Below are 20887 nucleotides of genomic sequence, written 5' to 3' on the forward strand. Positions count from 1 at the left end.
GCGGGAAATCCATTGGCGAAGGTGAGCTGCTCGTGGGACCAGAGAATGCCGCTACCAGCGAACACCTGCCGAAGTCTGGGTAGCGTCTCAAAGGGCAGTACCAGCTATACATTAGTCTTATTTAAACTCTGTGAATAGGCAGCATGTAAATAAATAAATGCTTTTTGAACAAAGACCATTCCCTCCAATGAGATCTCTTCCATAACAAGAAGCAAACGAATCCCGAGACAATCCTATGATAACAGAAAATGTAGGTCTGTTTAGTATCCAGAGATGCTAGAACAATGGCCCAGATCTTCCGATCATGCTTGAAAAATCTCCACTCACCTTCCATCGATTTTTCTGAACAAGCCTAATGGAGGAACATCCACATCCAACCCAGTGTGGCTAAGCTTGGAGGGAGCAGCACAGAGAGTCTGTGCAGGAGCCAGATTCCGCTTTGTATTCCAGTAAGTAAAGAGTTAAAAAGATCCCAAACGGTGTTGAAAACAGCTTTGGAGAGAAAGCTGGTGGTCAAGGAGGTAGAGTGCCAGGTGGCTAGGGTGGTAGTGTTGGAAGGTGACTAGGGTGGCAGGTGGGTGAGGGGGGTATGGCGGCAGGTGGCTACCTAGGTACATAGGTGAGGTGGATAGGTGAATGAGGTGGCTAGGGCAGCAGGTAGGTTAGTGGGTAGGTGGGTTAGGTTGGGGAGGGGCTAGTCAGGTTGGATCAGTGGTTGGGTTGGGGTAGACATGGGAAAAGGAGTTGATTGGCGGAGTCGGTGTGAGTGATTTGGCGGGTCAGTTGTATCGTGATGCAGGGGTTAGATAGGAGCGGAATTTTCTGTTTTGACTGATGGTTATCCAGGAAATGTTGGACAGGATAAAGCATTGGTGGGGGTGGGAGGCGGGGGGTGGAGGGCAGGGGGGTGGGGGGTGGATTTTGCACTCATGTTTCCGGGGGATGGGCCAGAGCAGGAAATCCCGTGGGCATCCCAAAACATCATTTACAATGGTGGGAAACAGTTTTGGAGGGTCCCGGGCGCAGGGGAGTTGCCTATTGGAAGTTCAAACTTCCAAGGCAATTCCCAAGAATGTCAATGAGTTGGGACTCCCGAGGAATTCTGTAGGTCCCTTCCAGGGTATGTGCAACATCTGACTATCCAGAGATCAGAAGATCTGGAAAAATTCTAGTTAGATCATTTAAATTCAAGTTGCTGCCTTTTCTACCATGCATTCTCCCCTATGGTCAAAGCACGGTTGGTTGTAGGTTGAACAATTAGATGAGAAAGGAGCATGCTTGAAGGATAGGTCAAAAATGGCAACATCACAGGAGCAGTAATTTACCCATTCATATCATATTTACTATTTCCTCCCCTGCAGATTTTTCTTCGCTCCTCCTTAGAACAGACTTCAAAATGGCCCCAGGGCAAAGATTGCACACAGCACTGCAATTTGAAATATAGTTTACTTTAAATTTTTCAACATATTTCACACAGGGGAAGTCATTCTACTTTTATAGCTAATGCCACAGATATAAAGATCGATATGCGTCAGTTGTGTATCAGTGATTTTGTGATTGACAGGAACAGCAGCAACCGAGCAATGATGTACTGTTCATCGCATGGAAGAGCATCTTATGAGTATTCGGAAAGGAAGTCAAAGATCTTATAATGTGGAGATGCCAGCGTTGGACTGGGGTGAGCACAGTACGAAGTCTTACAACACCAGGTTAAAGTCCAACAGGTTTGTTTCAATGTCACTAGCTTTCGGAGCGCTGCTCCTTCCTCAGGTGAATGAAGAGGTATGTTCCAGAAACAAATATATAGACAAATTCAAAGCTGCCAGACAATGCTTGGAATGCGAGCATTAACAGGTGATTAAATCTTTACAGATCCAGAGATGGGGTAACCTCAGGTTAAAGAGGTGTGAATTGTGTCAAGCCAGGACAGTTGGTAGGATTTCGCAGGCCAGATGGTGGGGGATGAATGTAATGCGACATGAATCCCAGGTCCCGGTTGAGGCCGCACTCATGTGTGCGGAACTTGGCTATAAGTTTCTGCTCGGCGATTCTGCGTTATCGCGCGTCCTGAAGGCCGCCTTGGAGAATGCTTACCCGGAGACCAGAGGCTGAATGCCCTTGACTGCTGAAGTGTTCCCCGACTGGAAGGGAACATTCCTGCCTGGTGATTGTCGCGCGATGTCCGTTCATTCGTTGTCGCAGCGTCTGCATGGTCTCGCCAATGTACCACGCTTCAGGACATCCTTTCCTGCAGCGTATGAGGTAGACAACGTTGGCCGAGTCGCACGAGTATGTACCGCGTACCTGGTGGGTGGTGTTCTCACGTGTAATGGTGGTATCCATGTCGATGATCTGGCACGTCTTGCAGAGATTGCCATGGCAGGGTTGTGTGGTGTCGTGGTCACTGTTCTGAAGACTGGGTAGTTTGCTGCAAACAATGGTTCGTTTGAGATTGCGCGGTTGTTTGAAGGCAAGTAGTGGGGGTGTGGGGATGACCTTGGCAAGATGTTCATCTTCATCAATGACGTGTTGAAGGCTGTGAAGAAGATGTCATAGTTTCTCCGCTCCGGGGAAGTACTGGACGACGAAAGATCTTATAGATTGACTTGGGAGGTCAAGAGGAGAGAGGGGAGTGGATGGGGTGACAGGTGCATGGGACTTGGTGTGAAAGAGTGGTGGGTTGGAGTTAGCAAAGAGTGGAGGTGAGAAGTGTGACAATGAGCACATTCGAGAAATCAATCCTCGATGTGAAATAGGAATGGATAAGGATTTCAGCAGCAATGGCAATGAGCAGGCAATGTTCTATTTGTGGGAGAAAGTGCTCCTGGCAACAGACCATATATAATACTTAAATTGAGCTCTAGATGTGAACAAAAACATCAATGTTGCATACCAATAGTTTCAGCATGAGTGGAGAGTTATTCAGGTACTGGTGAAAAATACAAATCAGCTACAGAGATCCACATCGAATGATATTGATCTCCACTGCGCAAATAAAATGCAGTTCATTCGCTTTTTTAATAAAAACTTGAGGCAAAATAAAAATATGCTTTTTATACTACAGGTGAGGACAAAGGAAAACCATTGTGTTAATAAGAGCAATAAGTGAGAGAAACAGGCCTCAGTTGCATGAAGCGTCACATCAGCAATGGAGGAAGAAAAGCATAGCCTGGTGTTCGCCAATATCCAGGATTTGATACCTCCTACTGGCCGGATAAAATTCTCTCCTTCGCTCTCTGGCCAGGCACCATCGGGCCAGGATGTTAACTCCTCCAATACATTGTCTGCTGGAACATGTTGGCCTGTTCCCCCACCACCCAAGGAAGTGCCACAAGAGACCTGGTCCTTTTTTCATAAGTACCCAATTATGTTTTTCCAATTAAAGGGCAATTTAGCGCGGCCAATCCACCAATGCTTTGGGTTGTGGGGGTGAAGCCAACGCAGACATGGGGAGAATGGGCAAACTCCACACAGACAGTGACCCCGGGCCGGGATCGAACCCGGGTCCTTGGCGGCGTGAGGCAGCAGTGCTAACCACTGTGCTACTGTGCTGCCCGAGACCTGGTCCTTTTGAATGGCTGCGGATGTGGCGAGCCACCCACCCAAAACACATAATGGGTGACTCTGAGGCTGCTTGGCCGTAAGGTATAACCTCCTGGGTGCCACTGACTGGTACTATCTCAAGCCCTCGACTGAGCCACAGCAATGTTTGATTTGTATATTGCATCCACCATGGAGCACCTCATCAAGGGACTAAAAAAGAGGTAAAAAAGTGCTTAAAACAGGCACTAAAGACTCACATTGCCCATTAATTATCGAATGTGATACTGATCAGATAATCTGATTTTTGTGATATTGATTGAGGGATAAAAATTGGCCAGGTCACTGGGGAGATCACTCCCCTCCACCATGCCCCCTCCGATCCTGATCTCCTTCAAAATGAATGACATTTCACACATTTGACAAGGTGCCACATCAAAGATTGATCCAGAGGGTTAGATCACAGTGTATTGGAGGTGAAATACTATATTGGATTGAGGACTGGCTGACTCACAGGAAGCAGAAGGTTGGGTTAAATAGGTCCTTCTCTGGCTAGCTAACTGTAACTAGCGGGGTGCTGCAGGGTTCAGTTCACGGACATCAACTGGTCACAATCTATATAAATGGCACAGAGGCAAGCAGGCACAGAGTGTAACGTGGCAACATTTACGGATGATACTAAAAAGGTGGAAAAGCAGACAGAGAAGAGGAGATATAGATTTTACAGACGGATATAGATAGGCTAGCAGATTGGGCCAAAATTTGTTTAATGTGGATAAGTGTGAGGTTATCCATTTTGTCCGGAAAAATAGTCAGGCAAATTATTATCTAAATGGAAAGCATCTGGGCAGAGGGCCATGGGTGTCTTTGTTCATGAATCGCAGAACGTCAGTCTGCAGGTACATAATATAATAAGAAAGGCAAATGCAATGTTAGCGTTTATTGCAAAAGGACGAGCATAAAAGAGAAGTATTGTTGCAATTACATAGGGTGTTGGTGAGATCACATCTGGAGTATTGTGTCCAGTTTTGGTCTCCTTATTAGAGGAAGGATGTGGTGGCATTGGAAGCAATTCAGAGGAGGTTCACCAGATTGATTCCGGTGATGAAGGGGTTGACGTATGAGGAGAGCATACTTGCTGGAGTTTAGAAGGATGAGAGGGGATCTGATCGAGGTATCTAAAATACAAAAAGGAACTGATAATGTAAACTTCGACCAAATGTTCCCTCTTGTGGGACAATCTGGAATGAGAGGTCACAGGTATAGGTTGAGAGATGATAGATTTAAAACTGAGATGAGGAGGAACTACTTCTTGCAGAGGGTGGTTAATTTGTGGAACTCACTGCCCCATTGCGCGGTGGAGTCTGAATCATTAAATGGCTTCAAGAGGCAGATGGATATATTTATAATTTTTTAAAATGGGTTAAAGGGATATGGGGAACTGGTAGGGAGGTGGATTTGAGACCAGGAAGAGATCAGCCATGATCTGATTGAATTGCGGTGCAGGCTCGAAGGGCTGAATTGCCTACTTCAGCTCCTAATTCCTATGTTCCCGTATTCCTATTTACTGAATCTGGAGTGTGATTGAGTTCAGAGACGTACACTTGTAATGTTTCACTCCGTAAAGACATGTTTTAAAAAAAATTTAGAGTATCCAATTATTTTTTTCCAATTAAGGGGCAATTTAGCGTGACCAATTCACCTACCCTGCACATTGTTTTGGGTTGCGGAGGTGAGACCCACGCAGACACGGAGAGAATGTGTAAACTCCACACGGACAGTGACCCGGTGCCGGGATAGAACCCGGGTCATCAGTGGCGTGAGGCAGCAGTGCTAACCACTTTGACACCGTTCCGCCCTAACTAAATGTTAGACTGAGTTAAGATTGGCTCCAGTATCAGCCTTCACCAACTAACTTAAAAAAAAATTTAGAGTATCCAATTATTTTTTTCCAATTAAGGGGCAATTTAGCATGTTCAATCCACCTACCTTGCACATCTTTGGGCTGTGGGGGCAAAACCCACGCAAACATGGGGAGAATGTGCAAACTCCACACAAGCAGTGACCCAGAGCCAGGATCGAACCTGGGACCTCGGCGCCACGAGACTGCAATGCTACCACTGCACCACCGTGCTGCCCTCTTCACCAACTAACCTTCTGGATTATTACCAACACCAGCATGCTAATTACAGTAATATGTGGACATTTGTACGTCAGTAAAATTATAGTCCTTTTTGATATCCTTGTGTGCAGAAGATATTCCTGTAGTAGCTGATGATCCTGCATTGTTACGTGACTTGAATGTCAATCGTGGCCTTTGAGCAGTTTAGTTTATTTGAGATTGAAAGGCAGAAAGAGGCGTTAATGCGAAGTGATAAGAATTGTTCAACTGAAAGATATTCCTTTGAGCTTCTTTCGAAGAGTTCTGGTTCCAGGCGACTGTTGGAGGCTTCCCACTTCCTCGCTGCCTTTCTTAATCAGTATCCTTTCTCCTCCCTACACTGAAGGTCCTAATCCTGTGGTGGCTCATTGTGTTGTCACTGTTGCAACATTATGCAGCGTACAACACAAACATAATTATACTGTTCACTTTTTGTGAGCTATATTCTGGAAGGCCACCAGAAGGGTTTTGGGCATTGGAATCATTGCTTGAACACTCCATGAGCGCTTGATGAAAAGGGCAGAAACAACATCAAGGCTGATACTCCTGGGAGGGCTGCAGGAGGTGCCATATTCTGGATGAGATGTTGACTCAAAGCCCCATCTGCCTGCTCGGAGGATCTGGGAGATCTTGTAGCACTATTTTGGAAAAGAGCAGGGACGATCTCCCCTTTTTCTTGGTCAATATATATATCCCTCAACCACCAACACCCAAAAAACAGATGATCTGGTCGGTAACACATTGCAGTTTGTGCGATCGTGCTGTGCTCATATCGGCTGTCCCATTTCCTACATTTCAACAAAGACTGAACCTCAAAAGCACTTAATCAGCCGAAAGGTGCTTTGAGACACACAACCGATGCTGAAAAACATTATATAAATGCAATTCTTTTCTCTTTCCATTCCCAAGCTGCTGGTTCAGGGGCATGCACATTTCAGCGCGGTGCTCCAGTAATCAGGAATGACAATTTTGCCTGACTTACCCCTACGTCCCAAACCCCCCCTCCTCCTCACAACGCTTCATCGCCTGTGGCAGTGGGAGCGCTCAGAACAACAGGCAACTGGAAGCGAGGGTTGAGGTCTGTTCACAAGGGTCAAGCCTATGAGTCCTGCCTGGTCTGAGCAGCTCAGTGCCCAGTGAAAGAAACAATAACTAAAGTATGCGGAGATGACATGAGCAAATGGGACTAGGACGAGTCCTGCTATGTTTACTGCTCCTGGCATTTTGTTCCACCCTGTTTAAAACAGAACTTCTGAGTATTAATGTGAAGATCCTCAAGGCAGTAATTGAGGGAGTTGGGGTGTGGGTGGAGAATGACAGAGACATCTTAATGAGCAAGCCGATTAAAAAGGTTTAAATATGACATTGGTGAAACTGCAAATACATTTATAATGTGCCTCCAGTTGAATTGCACAATTAATATAATTTCTGGCAGCTCTACATGGGTTTAACTTGGTAAATGGGGGTTAATGTGCACCGGCAACATCATCTATCGTTTATTCAATTCTTATCACCGTTATTATATCAAATTAAAGACAATCCAGTGTAAAGAAAACTTCAAATGTGTCTTCACAGTTGTGAGACTTCAGTGCTGGGCCAAAAGTGGTCAGCTGAACACATCACAGATCATAGAATCCCGACAATGCATAAGGGAGCCATTCGGCTCAAGTCTGCACTGATCCTCCGACAGAGCACCCTACATAGCCCACTCCCCTACATAGAACATACAGTGCAGAAGGAGGCCATTCGGCCCATCGAGTCTGCACCGACCCACTTAAGCCCTAACTTCCACCCTATCCCCGTAACCCAATAACCCCTCCTAAACTTTTTGGACACTAAGGGCAATTGTAGCATGGCCAATCCACCTAACCTGCACGTCTTTGGACTGTGGGAGGAAACCAGAGCACCCGGAGGAAACCCACGCAGACACGGGGAGAACGTGCAGACTCCGCACAGACAGTGTCCCAGCGAGGAATCGAACCTGGGACCCTGGCGCTGTGATGCTAAAGTGCTAGCCACTTGTGCTACCGTGCTGCCCCTGCCCAATCCCCACCGAACAATTGGATTTTAAGAGGCAATCTAGCATTGCCAGTCCACCTGAACATGCAAACTCCACACACACAGTCACCCAAGGTTGGAATTGAACCCGGGTCCTGATGCTGTGAGGCATCAGTGCTAACCACTGTGCCACCATGCCATGTGGATCCATAAAGCTTTAGCATTTCTGCGTGTTTGAGTGTCATCTGAATAATGATATGCGGGGCTGAACCTTTCCTGGACAATGATCCATGACAATATTCAGGAAGTAGCACATTAGACTGCCTCCCTCATGTCTTCCTCCCTCTGGATTGGGTCACTGTAATACTAGCAACCTTCATCAGTGGTAGGTAGTCAATTAGCCCAATTAAGTGCGCATCTGGGGGTATGTTGAGGACTCCAGGCATCAGACTTAATCAATCACAAAGCTGGAGGAGGCTTGGAGGTGGTCTCTTCCCAACCGCAGAATATAGGGCCATCGGTGTGTTATACCATTGACCCCATGAAGGTCAAAAGCGCAAAGGTTACAGTCTCAGCCATAAGCCTTCCTCTTGAAGAGCTTTCCACAAAATGATGGCCCGAAGAGCTGTTTTCCCTCCACATATCGACAGGATTTCCATTCTGAGGCAGCTTCACAACCACTTACCTGCTACAGCATCATCCATCTCTCCTGACAGGGCTGGCACTTGTTGTATGTTGGTTGTGGCTGTCGAAGGAACAATTGCTGAGACAAAGGGATGTCTGAATTACAACTGGTTATTGGACACACATAACTATATGCAAATATAAATAACTCGGTGTTACTCAGTCTAACTGAAATGTTTATGAATACCTAGCTTTGATTGAGAGCTCCTGCCCACATCAAAAGCAGTTAAGTGCTTTTTGATGAGATGATTATAAACATTGTGGTTAGGTTAAAAGCAGGCTACTTGAGATGAATTCAAGCATGAAGGGAAATTAAGATAAACAATCCAGACATCTGATTGTCTGGAAGCTGTCAATTACAGCCGACTAAATGTTATTTTTCTTTGAAGTAGACAGAAGCCTTGCACACCAAAAGATCTGAGGAGGTTTAAAGCCGTGTGAAGTGGTTTTGGCTTTCTATGGAGTAACAGCTGCTGATTTTTCGACATCTGTCTGAAGCAGCAGGTATAATGGACAGGTGAGTGATTTTCTTCACTGCTTTTTAGCTTTCAGGCAGGTAACTGATGGGGGGTCTCTGTTATGGGGGTGCAGGTTCTCTGTTATGATGGGGATCACTGGCATTGGGATTTCTCTGATAAGAATGGTTCTCTGATCTGGGAGGTCTCTGTTACGGGGGGTTCTCTGATCTGGGAGGTCTCTGTTATGGGGGGTTCTCTGATCTGGGAGGTCTCTGTTACGGGGGGCTCTCTGATCTGGGAGATCTCTGTTATGGGCGTTCTCTGATCTGGGAAGTCTCTGTTGTCATGTGAGAGTACCTTTAAGAAATGGATGTTTAAGAAATGTACCTTTAAGAAATGAAGCTGATCATATTACTGAAGTGATGTCAGAGGGTGGGGGAGCTGAGCTCACTTCTGCTTTTGGTTTCAGTTCGAGGAGAAAGCTGGGAGTGTCTGTGTGTTTTTCTGAGAGCTGCAGGAAGAAAACACAGAACTGGTCTGTTGATGTCTGCAAATCCAAAGACTATAAATATATTGAATGTAACCTCATGTCGTTTTGAAGGTTTGAAGCCTTTTGGATGTGTAAAGGAACAGCGCAGGATTGGGTAGTGTTGTATTATTTTTGGGGTTATCTTTGAAGTAAGGGGTGATAAGAGATCCAATGTTTATTTAAAATGTTAATTTGAATTCATGGAATAAACATTGTTTTGTTTTAAAAACCACGTGTCCATAATTGTAATACTACACCTGGGGAACAAGCCATGTGCTTCAAAAGTAACAATCCATTAAAGGGAAGGGGTTGGTTGATCTCCATGATACATTTTGGGGTTCTGAAAACACCTCTCCCATAACAATTGGGGGCTTGGGGGGGATAAAAGTCTATTTATTGGATTTGCTTTTGTGAACTGAAAGATAGTGAAGGATTGTTGCTTTTCAGGTGTGGTATTTTAGTTTAAGTGGGGAGAGTGCTGTGAGCAATGGCTCTTTCGGAGGCTCCGAAGTTTTTGGGGGTGGACACGGTAACACGTGATACCTTACTGACAGAGACTAAAAACAGACTGTTAGGTTTGGCAAAAGCATTGCAGTTAACACTGCCTAGCAAAATACGAAAAGGTGAGGTACTGAATGCGGTATCTGCGCATTTACGTTTGCCGATGATACATTCTGAGTCATTAGATATGGCAAAGCTCCAGTTGCAGATTGAGCAATTTGAACATGAAAAAGAATTAAAGCGGCTTGAATATGCAATGGAAGAAAAAGAAAGAGATAGAGAGGAAAAAGAAAAGGAGAGAGAAGAAAGAAACACAGAAAGATCTAGAGAGGAAAGGGGAAAAGAGAGAGAGTTTGAACTTCAGAAAATGGCTCTGAAGCATGAAAATCAGTTAAAATTGGCAGACGCAGAGACACGTACAGTTGGAGGAGATGGATGAGGACAATGAGACAGAGCATCATAGTCGAAGACGTGGAGGGGATCTATTTAACTATGTCCAAGAATTGCCAAGGTTTGACAAGATGGAGGTAGAAGCCTTTTTCATTTCATTTGAGAAGGGAGCTAAACAAATGCAATGGCCACAGGACATGTGGCTATTACTGATTCAAACAAAGCTGGTAGGTAGGGCTGGTGAAGTGTTTGCATCACTACCGGAGGAGGTATCTGGAACGTATGAGGAGGTGAAGAAATCCATCTTAAGTGCATATGAGTTAGTGCCTGAAGCTGACAGTCAAAGGTTTAGAAATTTAAGGAAAGAATTTGGTCAAACATACATGGAGTTTGAAAGGCTCAAACAGAGTAATTTTGATAGGTGGATAAGGGCTTTGAAAATAGACCAAACGTATGAAGCTCTCAGAGAAATTATACTTTTGGAGGAGTTTAAAAATTCAATTCCTGATGTAGTGAGAACTCATGTGGAAGAACAGAGGGTTAAAACTGCGAGATTAGCAGTAGAAATGGCAGATGATTATGAATTAGTTCATAAATCAAAGATTGGCTTCTGACATCAGTTTCAGCCAGTGAGGGATGGAAACTGGGATGGAAACTGGGGATATGAGAACTACTCACGTGGTAAAGGTAAAGGTGATCTGATGGGAGATAATAAAGAGAGTTTGCCTCAGATTTAAAAAGAAATCCAGGAGGGTGGAAAAGAAATGAAAAGTTTCAGATGTTTTCACTGTAATAAACTAGGCCATGTAAAGTCACAGTGTTGGTGGCTGAAGAAAAGCACTGGAAAGGCTGATGTGGTAAAACAGGATAAGACAGTGGGATTTGTTAGAATGGTAAAGGAAAGCCCAAGGGAAGCGAAGGAGGTGCAAACGATTGTACAGCCTGTTCAAGAAGTAATTGTTAAGAAGGTGCCAGATGTCTTTAAAGAATTTACTTGTGTGGGTAAAGTTTACTCATGTGTATCAGGGGGAGCAGGTAAAGAAGTCACAATTTTAAGAGATACAGGGGCTAGCCAATCTTTAATGGTAAGAGATGAGGAATTATGTAGGTTGGGAAGAATGTTGCCAGAAAAGGTGGTGATATGTGGAATTCAGGGTGAGAGGAGTAGCGTTCCATTATATAAGGTTAGGTTGGAAAGTCCAGTGAAGAGTGGTGAAGTGGTAATAGGAGTAATAGATGAACTATCTTGTCCAAGAATACAGTTTATCTTGGGTAATGATATAGCTGGATCGCAGGTGGGAGTGATGCCTACTGTGGTTGATAAGCCAGTGGAAAATCAGACAACTGAAGGGTTGAAGGACAAATATCCTGGGATTTTTCCGGATTGTGTAGTAACAAGGTCGCAAAGTCACAGGTTAAGACAAGAGGAGAAATCAAAGAGTGAAGATGAAGTCGAAGTGCAATTATCAGAAACAATTTTTGATCAGATGGTTGAAAAAGAACAAGAACAGGTGGAGGATGAGGCGGATATTTTTAGTTCAGGAAAATTGGCGGAGTTACAACAGAAAGATGTAGAAATAAAACGGAGATATCAGAAAGCATATACAGAAGAGGAATCTGAAAGTATACTAGAGTGTTATTACCGTAAAAGTGATGTCTTGATGAGAAAATGGAGACCTGTACGTGTGCAGGAGGCTGAAAAGTGGGCAGAAGTTCATCAAGTAGTATTGCCGGTAGGGTATAGAAAGAAGGTGTTGCGAGTTGCACATGAGGTACCAGTGGAAGGTCATTTGGGAATAAGGAAAAGTCAAGCTAAAATCCAGAAACATTTTTATTGGCCTGGACTACATAAAGATGTAGTTAAATTTTGTCAATCATGTCACACATGTCAAGTGATAGGAAAACCTCAAGCAGTGATAAAACCAGCGCCCTTAATACCCATTCCAGCATTTGAGGAATCTTTTACGAGGGTCCCAATTGATTGTGCAGTTCAGCTTCCTAAAACAAAAAATGGGAATCAATATCTTTTGACTATAATGGATGTGTCTACTAGGTTTCCAGAGGCCATTCCAGTACGTAATATTACAGCTAAAAGGATTGTGGAGGAGTTACTTAAATTCTTTACTTGATATGGACTACCCACAGAAATTCAATCGGATCAAGGATCGAATTTTACTTTAAAGTTATTCAAAGAAGTTATGGATCGCTTAGGAATAAAACAATTTAAATCAACTGTGTACCATCCAAAATTGCAGGGAGTGTTAGAAAGGTGGCATCAGACATTAAAGACAATGTTGAGAGCGTATTGCCAAGATTATCCAGAGGATTGGGATAAAGGAATCCCATTCGTCTTGTTTGCAATTAGGGATGCATCTAATTAGTCAACCAAATTTAGACCTTTTGAACTAATTTTTGGTCATGAGGTAAGAGGACCACTTAAATTGATTAAGGGAAAATTGGTGGGTGAAAAATTGGAAATTACACTACTGGATTACGTGTCAAATTTTAGGGAACGATTAAATAGAGCAGGTGAATTGGCTAGACAATATTTGAAAGTTGCACAAAATGTGATGAAACGGGTAGCGGACAAGAAATACAAAGTTCGTAGTTTTGCCTGTGGAGATAAAGTTTTAGTATTGTTACCAGTGGTAGGTGAACCTTTAAAAGCTAGGTTTTGTGGGCCGTATCAGATTGAAAGGCAATTAAGTGAGGTGAATTATGTGGTAAAAACACCAGATAGAAGGAAGACTCACTGAGTGTTTCATGTGAATATGCTTAAAAGGTACTTTGAAAGGGAAGGAGAGAAAAAGAAGGTTTTAATGATTCTAACTCAAAGTGACGAACCAAATCCAGATGACTGTGAATTTATACCTCAAATTAGTTTGGAAAATGAGGACGTTCTTAAAAATTGGGATGAATTGTTCAATTACCTTCCAGAGGAAAAACAAACTGACCTGAAAGAGTTATTGATATCACATGGGCAAGTTTGTAAAGATAAATTGGGAAGTACTAAAATGGCTACACATGATGTAGATGTGGGAAATGCTATTCCTATCAAACAACATCCATATAGACTTAATCCTTTAAAATTGGCACAGGTTAACAGAGAGATTGAGAGTATGCTGAAGAATGGCATAATTCAAGTGGGTTGCAGCCAATGGAGCTCACCCATAGTGATGATACCTAAACCAGATGGTACCCAATGGTTGTGTGTGGACTATAGAAAGGTGAATGCAGTTACAAGAATGGACTCTTATCCTATCCCACGTTTGGAGGATTGCATTGAGAAAGTGGGACAATCTGCTTTTATTTCCAACTTCCAGACATGGAAAGAACATTTTAAACATCGTATGGAGTTCTTCGATCGACTTCAGGAGGCGGGTTTGGTGATGAACCTAGCCGAAAGTGAATTTGGAGAAGCCCAAATCACTTTCCTTGAGGAGTTTCCGATACCCTCAAGACGAAGGGAAATAATGCGATCTCTTAGCATGAGTGGATTTGATCGAACATTTGTGCAAAAGATTTGTAACGTGGTTGCTGCACTGATGGACTTGCTGAAGAAACGTAAAGAATGTCAATGGACAGGGGACTTTCAACAGGCATTTGATTGCCTGAAAGCTGTGATCACCAATGTTCCTGTATTGTTGAATTGCAAGGGACTCTGTGGTCAGATTGAACTAAATTATCTGATTCTAAATAGAAATGCCGAAGAGTAGAGGAATGGATGGATCGTGCAGAGACTTTCTTGTTCAAAGAGACTGCCAATCGAGAAGGTTTTCGTTTGGAGGAAGATGAACGGGAAAAATTGACTTTATTATTATGCCTGTTTGCATGTGTTGTTTTTTTAAAATGAAAACGTATATTTACTGTGTGCATTTCTTAGTGGATGGTCCAAAAGTGAAAATGAAACCATCTTGAAATTGATGAGTTTTTTTTTCTTTGGGGGAGGTGTCATGTGAGAGTACCTTAAAGAAATGGATGATTAAGAAATGTACCTTTAAGAAATGAAGCTGATCATATTACTGAAGTGATGTCAGAGGGTGGGGAAGCTGAGTTCACTTCTGCTTTTGGTTTCAGTTTGAGGAGAAAGCTGGGAGTGTCTGTGTGTTTTGCTGAGAGCCGCAGGAAGAAAACACATAGCTGGTCTCTTGATGTCTGCAAATCCAAAGACTATAAATATATTGATTGTAACCTCATGTCTGTTTTGAAGGCTTGAAGCCTTTTGGATGTGTAAAGGAACAGTTTGAAGGATTGGGTAGTGTTGTATTATTTTAAGGGTTATCTTTGAAGTAAGGGGTGTTAAGAGATCCAATGTTTATTTAAAAGGTTAATTTGAGTTCATGGAATAAACATTGTTTTGTTTTAAAAACCACATGTCCATAATAGTAATACTACACCTGGGGAACAAGCCGTGTGCTTCAAAAGCAACAATCCATTAAAGGGGAACTCCATGATACTTTCTGGGGTTCTGAAAACACCTCTCCCATAACACTGTTATGGGGGGTTCTCTGAAATGGGGGTGTCTGATACAGGTCTCTGATGTGGGGTCTCTGATGCGGATCTGGTAGGGATTATGATGGAGGTTTCTGATGTGGGTTCTGGTGGGGGGTTATATGATGGGGGTCACTGATGCATGGTCTGGTGGAGATTTCGGATGCGGTGTCTCGCTGAGGTCTCCGATGCGGGGTCTGGTGAGGGTCTCTGATGGGGGCTCTGGTGGGGCTCTCTGATGAGAGGGCCTGGTTGGGGTCTCTGATAAGGAGTCTGGTGAGGGTGGTCTTGTGGGTATGTATGATGGGGATCTAGTGGGGGTTCAGCGGGGGGCAGGAGTTGCATTGAGGCACGGAAGCCCCTTCAATGGACTTTGGGGCACCTACATTAAATACTCGCCCCCTTGGCCCACTGCAAAATCCACCATGCCAGCGTCACACCGGCAAATATTTGCACCAATCCACGCCCAGGTGAATGGCAGCCCAAAGGACCTGAGCATCGCTGAGGTTTCATAGAATTTACAGTGCAGAAGGAGGCCATTCGGCCCATCGAGTCTGCACCAGCTCTTGGAAAGAGCACCCTACCCAAGGTTAACACCTCCACCCTATCCCCATAACCCAGTAACCCCACCCAACACTAAGGGCAATTTTGGACACTAAGGGCAATTTATCATGGCCAATCCACCTAACCTGCACATCTTTGGACTGTGGGAGGAAACCGGAGCACCTGGAGGAAACCCATGCACACACGGGGAGGATGTGCAGACTCCGCACAGACAGTGACCCAAGCCGGAATCGAACCTGGGACCCTGGAGCTGTGAAGCAATTGTGCTACCCACAATGGTACCGTGCTGCCCCAATGTTAAGAGTCTGGTGCCCAGCCTGTTAATAGGATGCAAATGAGTCAAATGTGGGTGTCCCACTCGCAATACCTCTGCCACTGGGGACCTCAATCCTGGGGAAGGCCCAATAGTGGCCACTTAAGTGCCTGAAAGGCACTTGATTCCATTGGGCCTCCCCGATAAAACTGACAGAAGATTTCCCCACCCGATTTCCGACTGGGCCTGACTAAATTCCAGCCAGTAATTCAGAGGGCAAGATATCTCATAGCAAATAGCAAACAACAAAGAAAAAAAACAAAGAACAAAGAATATTACAGCCCGGGCACAGGCTCTTTGGCCCTCCCAGCCTGCACCAGCCATGCTGCCCGTTTGAAGTAAAACCCCTTACCCTTCCAGAGACCATAGCCGGGATTCTCTGACCATCCCCGGGGGGGATGCTTCCCCATTCTCCGGCGGCGATTCTCTGGCGCCCGCAGGATTCCCACCGCGCCAGTTGGGGGCCGTTGACAGCGGCCCCCCCGGCGATTCTCCAGGTCCCGATGGGCTGAGTGGGCGACGCGTTCGGCCGAGTCCCGCCGGCGTGGGTTACTCAGGTCGCACACTGTGGGACCTGGAAGGTGATTCTGCGGGTGCCGTCCTGGAGTGGGGGGTGGGGGAAATACGCCGGCCGTTCAGTGCATGTGTGAACTCGCGTGGGCCGTTCCGCGTTCGGCTGGAGCTGCGGGAACCACTCCGGCGCCAACCTAGCCCCCTTGGAATGGGAGCATTCCCCATTATCGTGGACCGTTGACGCCGGAGTGGGGAAATAGCCCCATTATTGGAGAATCTCGCCCTTTATCTCTCTATTCCCATCCTATTCATGTATTTTTCAAGACTCCCTTAAAAGTCTCATGTCTGCTTCCACCACCTCCTCTGGCAGCAGGTTCCAGGCACCTACCACCCTCCGTGAAGCTAATGGGACATAGTGTAAAAGGCAATGTGTGCATCCCAGGAGTACCTGCTGTATCAAAGACATTGAATATATTAAAATATTTTTGATTACGTCCTGATTTGATTTTGGGTATTTGGCATTTTTATCTGCTCTCCTAAAATTAAAGCCATATGGTTCCATTGGTTTGCAGACTGCTCACTATATGGAGACATCATAAGAGAGTCTGATCTTCTTATCCAATAACCACACTTGTATATTTTCGGATACAGATCCCTGGGTTTTCCTTAAAATAAAATCCTCTTTCTTAGATCAGTGCAAAGCAATTATAGCGTCCAAATAAAATAATGGTTTTTTTTACATGAAATTTGGATTTTTCTTGTTAGCAGGAATAAACTCTGGCTGGACATTTATGTCTACCCACAGGGGGAGCAGGCTTTTTTTTGCAGTGTGAGGCATGAAATCGAAGGGATGGGATTCCTTCCAGGTTGCTGCCTGCTCCGACCACACAGAGATTTTACACTGGGGCGGGCAAGGCCTGGGACAGGAATCTCTCCCTTGCCCAATTGAGATCTTTAAGTAGGCAATTATCAAGCCTCAGCTTTTAGGCTGGCAGGAGGAGGGAACTACCATCGAGGGAGCTGAAAAAGAGCAGTTACACTTGGGCAGGAAAAGAGAGAGGTGGGGGACGCCTCCTTCAGAATTCCCCCCCTGAAATTGGATGCCCTTTAGATTCTGCTCCTCTCCGGACCTCCACCACCCCCTCCCCAGCCTCTCTCCGCAAGACCCCAAACACCTCCTTTTCCAGTGTTTGTGAACCTGTCTCCACTTCACCTGACGAAGGAGCTACGCTCGGAAAGCTTGTGGTTTCAAAAAACCTGTTGGACTTTAACCTTCTTACTGTGACCTCCTTCCAGGCCATCCCTATCCTCCCCGCCCTCGGGCCCCTCGAACTTACCTGGGCCTCCCGTGCCCTGACTCGCATTTCTTCTCCCGTCCACTTCAGCACTGTCAAGTGAGTTGGGGGGTGCGGGTGCGGAAGACCTGCCTGTAGCCATTTAACGCTCATTCAAACGTGAAATGGCTGCGGGACACTGAGCCGGAGGAGATGACAAGAAGCGCGATCTTGCCATCCAGAAAACACAGGCCCCTGTGCTCTTTTGAGAATAAAAAAGGTTTTTTTTTCCTTTTTGTTCTCAAGGGCAAAGCTTTGAAAATTGTTTTCCCCGTTGAATAATCTGAAAATTGAATTTGTGAGTAATTTGTTTGTTGAGAAAGTTTTCTGAATCATCATTAAATTGTTTGAGTTTACAGTCAGGTAAACATTAAGAATCTACTGTCTCTCATGAAACTAGATAAATTCTTGGAAATATCAAACTCAATAGATTCGGCTTTCAGATAACAGGATTCTATGAAAATGTGACTTGACAGAGAAACCTCTGCACCCCATTGGAATAACGTTTTGGAGGAATTACATACGGCTATTAAAGAAACATGGGGACAGGCTAATTCAGTTCACCATGATTTCACAGCATTTTCTGGATTGCAGCCAAAATGTATGTGACTGGTTTTCTCTTCCGCATAAATGTTGCTAAAGGTAGCAGGAGTCAATTGGATAATTTATATGCATGTTACAGCACTGACCCAAGTAACAATTCCATTGGCGACAAATAACCGAGGAACCCACTAAAGTGTTAAACTTGAAAATACTTGTTGATTTAATTCTTGGGATTTGAAGAGGCGCCTGGACTGAACAACCTTAAAATGTCTTTGGTGAAGACGTCCTTGAGCGCATCACAAAGACGTCTAATCCTGTGAAATTGGCAAGAAGACACGTTACCTTAAATCCCAGAAATGCACGAATCAGAATGCTTGAAATAGCCCGCACAGGGTATTGACATTCCAAATTGAAAAATTGAAGAGCTGCTGTCATTTATTTTTCGAGCTGAAGCTCAGTGATAATCAGTATCTAAGTGGTAATTAGCAGTCACTCCTATGGTTGCACTTCACATGAAATGGTTGCAATTTAATTTGCACCTACATTTTATTCCATTTAACATTCAATATACGTTATGCATATATTAAACAAAGATTAAGGGGAGAGTGTTAAAAGATAATAGATATATGATAGCAGGTTCATAAAGAATACGACAATAATGGATTACATTAAGATACTATGGAACTGACAAGAATTTTGCATCTTTTATTCTATATTCTGTCATCTGAATTATTCCTCTTACTTCCCCACCGGTGAAGCAATTATTTCTAATCCATAAACCAAGGAAACGGTCTGGATTAATTCAGCGCTACATAACGCAGAAGCATTCATTTGCGGTGGGATTTAGTCGTGGGCTGAATTTTCCGGATGGTGGGGCATCCCTACCGAGTCCAAGTCCTCCGGAGTCTTACACGCCAAGTAGCTGCAAGTGGGAATTCCGCCCCTCACTCAGGAGAAGGTCCCACCTTAGAGAGCAGTCGGTCGGCAGCTCTCCAGTCCATGCAGCAACAGTGCTGCAGTGGACAGAAGTAGAAATGCAGAAGGACGTCTGAGCCAAAGTCTGGGCACCGGAGGCGCAGGTCGGTTCAAGGGGTCGCAGAGTGGGGAGTGTAGGGAAGACCTAGGGGGTCAGGAAGAGGTTGATCGGGGTCTCGGGGGTGAGGCTGGGAGGAAGGGAGGCCACTGCCCAACTTCAGAAGGGGGACTTGTGATGGAACCCAATTTCAGAAGGGGGACTTGTGATGAAGGACCCCTTCCCCTTCCCCCTCCTCCATGGAAGTCCAACCCTTCTGTCAGCTTAATAAAATTGAGACTGGGCAGGAAATGGACCTTAATTGACCAATTATTGGGCAGGCGACTTAAGGGCCTGAACTGGCGCAAGGGCAGGCTTCCTGGCCGAGGCCTTGCCTGCCCAAGCATAAAATTGTATTAGCGGGTCTCTGGTGCTTTTTGTTAATTAAGGGATCTCTAGTGGGGGGGTCCCTTTAATTAGGGGGTCTCTGTGGGAGGGGGGGGTCTCTTTAATTAGGGGATCACTGGTGGGAGTGTCTTTAAGGAAAGGATTTCTGGTGGGGCCTCTTTAATTAGGGGATCTCTCGTGGGGGTCACTTTAATTGGAGGATCTATCGTGGGGGTCACTTTATTTAGGGGGTCTCTGGTGGGGACGACAGTGGTGTGGTCTGGTGGGCAGGCCTTGCATTGTGTGTGGGGGGGGGGTAGCCCTCCGATGGATTTTGGGGGCAACTCCCTTAAAAAGTTATCCCCTTGTCCACCGTGAGGTCCGCCACGTCAGGGCTATGTTTGTCAAGACCTGCACCTACTATTTCCCACCTGATTCCCCGCCCAGAAGACCGGAGAATTAAGTGGGCCCCAGCCTGGTAATAGGATTGGCCCAACGCTGGATTCTCTGCCTCCCGCCGCCGAAAAAGGAATTCCCAATTTAGCGGAGAATCAAACCCTTACTTACTTCCTCTTCCCCTTTAATTTTTAATTTTCTGGTAACCCTTGATTAACCCACCTCATTTCATCCACCAGCTTCAAATTAGACATTGCAATCTGTTCCAGCCGCCTGCTATTGCTACTGTACTACTACTGATAATAATAATCTTTATTGTCACAAGTAGGCTTACATTAACACTGCAATTGCTCCGGGACCCTCCCGCCACCTGCCCGCAACCCACCCGCGGGTCGCGACCATGAGTTTGAAAGTCACTGTCCTAATATAGCTGTGAAGCACCATGTTAAAGGTGCTAGTTAATACACGTGGTTGTTATTATTTTAGTTGCAAGATTATCCTGGTTGGAACCAGCCGAGCGAGGAGTCGAGAGGCCATGCAGGCACTTGTCAGTTTAGGGTATCAGAGATGGTGGCACTGTTCCATGGGTGGTAGCAGCTGGACGAATAAAGTGTAGTCCTGATGGCATTAAGAAAATAAACAGCAACTCGTCAGACGCAATCAAATTTGAATAGGTTCCTATGGTGTGTGTCAAGTGCTGTGATTTAAGACCCAGCACAATACGTCATCGCACTTTTCTCAAATGTATAAGCTGGAAAAATGATTCTCCTCAGGCTTTTCGATGTTGGAGGATAATGATCCCCTTCACCCCTGATGTCCACTCACATACACATTTCAGCAGATGTTACCAGATAATGATCAGGAACTGCAAACCCTGTCTAAGCTAGCTTCTCCCAGCTGAGTCTAATTGCAGTGCCTCGGCTAGAGCACCAGTTGTGGTCAAATAACTTAGCACAGACAAGGGATCGAACCTGAGACTCTTTGTATGCAAGGCTCAGACCCACTCGAGATCGTAACTTTACTGGCAAAGTAATTTGGAGAACTTTATGCCATCCAGCCCTAAACATGGCCAT

Source organism: Scyliorhinus torazame, chromosome 1 (genome assembly GCF_047496885.1).
Source record: "Scyliorhinus torazame isolate Kashiwa2021f chromosome 1, sScyTor2.1, whole genome shotgun sequence".
NCBI lineage: Eukaryota > Metazoa > Chordata > Chondrichthyes > Carcharhiniformes > Scyliorhinidae > Scyliorhinus > Scyliorhinus torazame.